The sequence below is a fragment of the Myotis daubentonii genome, chromosome 8, assembly GCF_963259705.1.
Source record: "Myotis daubentonii chromosome 8, mMyoDau2.1, whole genome shotgun sequence".
Lineage (NCBI taxonomy): Eukaryota > Metazoa > Chordata > Mammalia > Chiroptera > Vespertilionidae > Myotis > Myotis daubentonii.
In genome coordinates this window covers 15,043,133-15,049,110 of record NC_081847.1, presented here as the reverse complement: position 1 = coordinate 15,049,110, position 5,978 = coordinate 15,043,133, and the positions used below count along the sequence as shown (strand labels likewise).

Genomic DNA, 5,978 nt, shown 5'->3' with positions numbered 1-5,978 from the left:
TTATATTTCTTTTTAAAACTGGCGTGGAGATTTCATTAAATCTCTATATTGCTTTGGGTAATATGGTCATTGTAATTACATTGGTTCTTACATGAACATGGGATATTTTTCCATTTTGTTGTGACCTTTTCAATCTCTTTTAATAATGCTTTGTGATTTTCAGATTCTTTGTTAAGTTTATTCCTAGGTATTTTATTCTTTTGGTTGTAATTGCAAAAAAAATTGTTTGGCATTTCTCTTTCTGAAGTTTTGTTGTTAGTATACAGAAAGGTAATGAATTTTTGCACATTGATTTTGCATCCTGCAACTTTACTGTATTTGTTTATTGTTTCTAATAGTTTTTGATGGAGTCTTTAGGATTTTCGATGTACAGAATCATGTTGTCTGCAAAAAGTGACAGTTTGACTATTTCCTTCCCTATTTAGATGCCTTTTATTTCTTTCTCTTGCCTTGTTGTTCTGGCTAGGACTTCCAGGACTAGGTTGAATAAAAGTGGTGAGAAGGGTCCTGATCTCAGAGGAAAAGCTGTCAGTTTTTCACCAGTGAGTATGATATTAGCTGTGGTTTTATCATACATGGCCTTTATTATGTGGAGGTATTTTTTTTTGAGTGTTTTAATCATAAATTGATTTTGTATCTTATCAAGTGCTTTTTCGGCATTTATTGAAAAGATCATATTATTTTTATCCTTTCTTTTGTTAATGTGGTGTATTACACTGATTGATTGCTTATGTTGAACCATCCTTGTGCCCCTGGAATGAACCCCACTTGATCCTGATGTATTTTTTTATGTACCATTGTATTCACTTTGCTAGTATTTTGTTTAGGATTTTTGCATCTGTATTCATCAAGATATCAATCTATAGTTTTCTTTTGTGTGTTATATTTGCCAGGTTTGGGTATCAGGATTATATTGACCTCATAAAATGCATTAGGAAGTATTGCCTCTTCTTCAATTTTTTGGAAGAGTTTGAGAAGTATAGGTTTTAAATCTTCCTTGAACGCTTGGTAGAATTCACTGGTGAAGCCATCTGGTCCTGAACTTTTATTTTGGGGGATGTTTTTATAGTTGTTTCAATTTCCTCATTGCTGATTGGCCTATTCAGATTTTACAATTCTTTCTGATTTAGTGTAGGAAGGTTATATATTTCCAGGAATTTATCTATTTCTTCTAGGTTATTTAATTTCGTGGCATATAGTCTTTCATAATATTCTAGTATGGTCCTTTATATATCTGTGATGTCTGTGGTGACTTCTCTCTCATTCCTGATTTTGTTTTTATGGATCTTTTCCCTTTATTCCTTAGTGAGTCTAGCCAAGGATTAATTAAAGATTAATTTTATTAATCTTTTCAGAGAAGCAGCTCTTTGTTGTATTAATTTTTTGTATAGTCTTTTTGTTCTCTATTGCATTCAATTCTGCTCTAATTTTTATAATTTCCTTTCTTCTGCTGACTTTGGGTTGCTTTTGTTCTTCTTTTTCTAATTATTTAAGATATGATGTTAGGTTGTTTACTTGGGATTTCTCTTGTTGTTGTTTTTTTTACATAGGCCTGTGATGATATAAACTTGCCTCTTATTATTGCTTTTGCTGCATCCCAGAAGTTTTGATATGTTGTATTGTCATTCTCATTTTTCTCTATATACCTTTTGATTTCACCTTTTGTTTCTTCTTTGACCCAGTCATTTTTTAATAGTATCTCCCGTGTATGCAGGTTTCTTTACTTCCTTTTTACAACTGATTTCTAATCATGGTCAGAGATGCTTTGAATAATTTCAATCTTCTTGAATTTGTTGATGATAGTTTTGTGATCCAATGTATGGCCTATCCTTGAGAATGTTCCATGTGTACTGACTAGAGGCCCGGTGCACAAAAATTTGTGCACTTGGGTGGGTCCCTCAGCCCGGCCTCTGCCCTCTCGTAGTCTGGGGCCCCTCAGGGGCCCCTTCTCCTGGCTTCTGGCACCAGTTTTCCTCCAGCGCCTGGAAACCAGGCCTTTGTTTTTCGCCAGGAGATGCGGGCGTGGCGGGCAAAGGGCTTAGTTTTTTGTGTGTTTTTTTTGCCGAGGAGAGCATGGGATCCTTTTATTGCGGGGTCAGTCAAAGGGGGGGCTGGCTAGGGTGGGGTAGGGCAGCAGCTTGTTTGGCCCCCAAGAAACCCAACTTGAGTCCAGGGCCTCGTCCGCTTCGAAGCCAAAGTCTTCCTCCACCTTTATCTGCACGGGGGCCAGCTCCAGAGTCAGCGGCCTCTTCCACCCACTGGGCCCCTCACCAGGGCCAGGGCTGCTGGCTTCTGTGGGCGCTGGCATCCTCCTGGGAAGGGAGAACCCCTCTTTCTCCAGAGGCTCATTCTCAGCATTGCCTGGGGTGGGGGCGTCTGTGCCCTGACTGCCCTTGTCCTCCAGTAAGATGGTGAACTGGCTGGCCTGGTAGTCGTCACTGTAGGGGTCCAGCACCCTCATGAGGAACCTCCGCTCCTGCTGGAGTCTCCGTGTTATCCTCTGTACTGATGGAGCCTGTTCAGGACTCACTCGTTCACCTGCTCGATCTCCCTGCAGCTCCGACCCAGCGCCTGGTACTTCTTGCGATTGAGTTCCCCTTGGCACCGCGGCCGCTGGCCTCAGGCTGCCTCCTCCTCTTCATCTCGCTCCTGGAGGCTGGAGCTGCCCAGACCCCCAGACACAAACTCCACTTCAGCTCACTCTCCAGGATGTGACCACTGAACAGCTGAGGCAGCACCAGCTCTGAGCCAGGAGGTGCTGAGAACTCCTCAAAGCCCACGGCTGCAATGGTCCACTCACTCTGCTCCAGCTCCATTTCTCCCTGGCTCCCGGTGCAGAACTTCCAACCTTGCAAACCTCTAGGTTAAAATGGCTCCAAAAATGACAGGCCCCATCCGACCACAGCCAGGCACCTGGGTCCTAGCCGCTAAGCCTCCTGGGAGTTGTAGTTCTCTATTTCTAGATCGCCTCCCTCGTCCCACCCCCACCCTGCGTCCCAGCTGAAAGGCCCTGCTCGCTGGTCTAACGCTGCCGACAGGCATTTGAGTTGCTTCCGTCTTTATTCTGGTCCCAACACCGCCCCGTCTGACCACGGAGACTCTCCACTTGGGAGGCCCAGTCCTCTCCCCGGGATGTGGCGGAGGCCGGCACGCTTGCTGCGCGTGGGCTCCAGGAGCATGGTGAAGGCCAGCATGGCGGGCTTCCCTCTTTGCTCTTTGCTCGCCATGCTGGCCTTCGCTCACTGCTCCTGCGCCTACATATGCAAATTAACTGCCATCTTTCTTGGCAGTTAATTTGCATATCGCCCTGATTAGCCAATGGGAAGCGTAGCGAAGGTATGGTCAATTACCCTTTCTGTCTTTTATTAGATAGGATGTTCTGAGATGAAAGGTTCAAGTGTTTCATTTAAGGCCAATATGTCTTCATTGATTTCCTGTTTGGATGATTTTTCTAGAGCTGTCAATGGAGTATTAAAGTCGCCGAAAGATGCAAAAACTCATGCATCTCCCTTTTGATCAGTTCTGTGTACCCCATACATTTCAAGATAATTTGGGGGTATCACTTTCTCTATTTTCTATGACATTTCTCCTTTTATTTTCCGACTTACACGGGTAGACAAGCCCAAGGCTTTCTTACATTGGAGGAGGTTTGTGGCAGTGGGATAGAATTTGTCTACAAGAGACTTCAGTTGCCTGATTTTGCTTTCCCATGGCCTAAGCACTGAAGATTTACCCTGTGTCCCGGAGACAGGCAGAGGAGCTGGGGAGACTGTGACCCTGGCTGGCCCTGAGGCAATGAAAAGATGGCAGTGCTCGGCCATTGGACAGTCAGAAAGGTAGCAGGATCAGAGGGCAGTGTGTGAGAAGTTTAGGAGCCAAACACTGAGCCAGAGGTCAGATGCCCTGCCCCTCCCCCAGCTGTTCCCACCAGGAGGACTTCTCTGTGAGGCCCTGAGGGGCCTCCAGTGAGGCTAAGATAGCAGTTCTCATGGTGGGGGGGGGGGGGGGGAGGTGGTCTGGGTCAGAATGGCAATGATTTGAAAAAATAGAAGTAAATTTATTTCTTGCATACCTGAGTATGTGGGCAGCAAATACTGCCAGCCGATCATAACTTCCCAAGAACTGTTCCAGGACAAGTCTGATAACCTCTTGTACATTGACTCTGACTAACAGAATTAAGAGGTGGAGAAAAAAAGAGAGATTTTGAAAGGTAGTTCTCTTTTGCCTCTTGGCGTGTTTTCACAAAGAAAAGGCATAAAGGGGGCAAGTCCACATTCTTTCCGAAGCCGCCTTCTTCCTGTTACCAGGAATTGACTCCACTGTTGCTGTAGCTTTTTAACAAATTATTCTTTTATAGCCTTTGGTTTATTGTTGTTGTTTTAGATAGGGAAGGCTCTAAGGCAGGGTGAGGAAAGGCTCCCGTGAGAGAGCTTGAGGGCCTGAAGGACAGGGTCCCTAACTCACTGTCCTGTGTTCCATTCTTGGCTGGATCTGAGGATGAAGCAGGCACCGCAGTTGTGGTTGGTTTGGAGTAGGGAGGAGTGCGTGCTTCTGGCTTCCTGCCAGTGCAGTTTATCTGCTGGGGCTGCATCGACCTCACGGAAGAAAGTGTGGGCCTTCCAGAAGAATCCAACTGCAAGAAAGCTGAAGACACATTTGGGGGTGCTTGGGTAGTACATGTATAGGAAGAGGAAAACCTCAAGTGGCCTAGTGATGAACAGCCATAGATAAACAGATGGGTCTCACTGCCACTGAGGAAGGAGGCAGGTAAGGTCACAGAGAGAGACACTCAGGGACCAGAGTGGTCCCACGAGTCTGGGCTGTTCTCAAGAGAAATGAGTCTAGATACTAAATAGACTGCTCCAGCATGACAGCTGCAGATAAGATAAAGGCTTCTCATTGTCATTCATCTTTACAAAAATAACATGACAAAAAGCAGACTATGTCCGTCCATTGTGGCTCAATGGTTGAGCATTGCCTATGGACCAGGAGGTCATGGTTCAATTCTCGGTCAAGGGCACATGCCTAGGGTATGGGCTCGATCCCTGGGATGAAGGGGCATGCAGGAGGCTGTTAATCAATGATTATCTCTCATCATTGATGTTTCTACCTCTCTCTCTTTCTTCCTTCCTCTCTGAAATCAATAAAAAAAATTTTTTTTAAGAAGACTGGTTTATAAGAGCAGACGTTTGATATTAGCTTCATCCCTTGCTAAGAAAATAGACATTTTGCCATAAACTCCAAAAATGACTTTACAGAAGTAAATGCCATATGCAGGATTCTGGTAGAGCTGGGTTGGGGGAGGGAAGTGAACATGGGGAAAAGTGAGTGTACCTCTCTGCCTTCCAGTCTAAGAGGTTAACAGTCACCGTTTTTTATATTCCCTTCAAAGAAACGGTGGCTGAGGAGCTCACATGTACAAGCATGGACAGGCTAACACTGAAAATGCAGAGCAGGGATCATCACCAACTGCCCCTCACCTGCCTTGGCCACTTCCTACCCTGCATTCAACCTCTTTCTACCAAGGCATAGGATGGACAAATAATCACATTTTGGGGCTGAATACTACCTAAAATATGTTTTGTTTTATCTGAACAAGGTTGTTTCTTAAAAAGCAATTGTCAAATCATTTCTTGTGAAACATGAATTTTGGTAAATTTGGAAAATCTAGCAAAACAGGGCCCCTGGCATCACATGCTCACAATCAGATGGGGCAAAAGAGCAGCTCCTTTTATAGATAGGTGATAGCTCCTCAGTTGGCTGTAGCTCCCAGCACTCCTTAGTGCACCACTAGCTTGGTTCACTTCATTCACTTACATTATTTCCTGGTCCCTGTTGTTCTACGGGGCTGTGGCCTCTGGGAGAATGGATTCAGAAGACCTTTCAAGACCAGGCTTGGTTGTGACCTGGCTGGATGCCTCTTCTAGCACACACTTAACTGCTCTGAACTATGGATTCCTTTTCTCTAAAACCAGTCA

General features: G+C 44.7%; 1 pseudogene; it reads right to left on the bottom strand.

Moving 5' to 3' along the window:
* Positions 1–2,068: 2,068 nt before the first annotated feature.
* On the bottom strand, positions 2,069–2,816 carry LOC132240239 (TCF3 fusion partner-like; annotated as a pseudogene).
* Between the last annotated feature and the right edge of the window lie 3,162 nt (positions 2,817–5,978).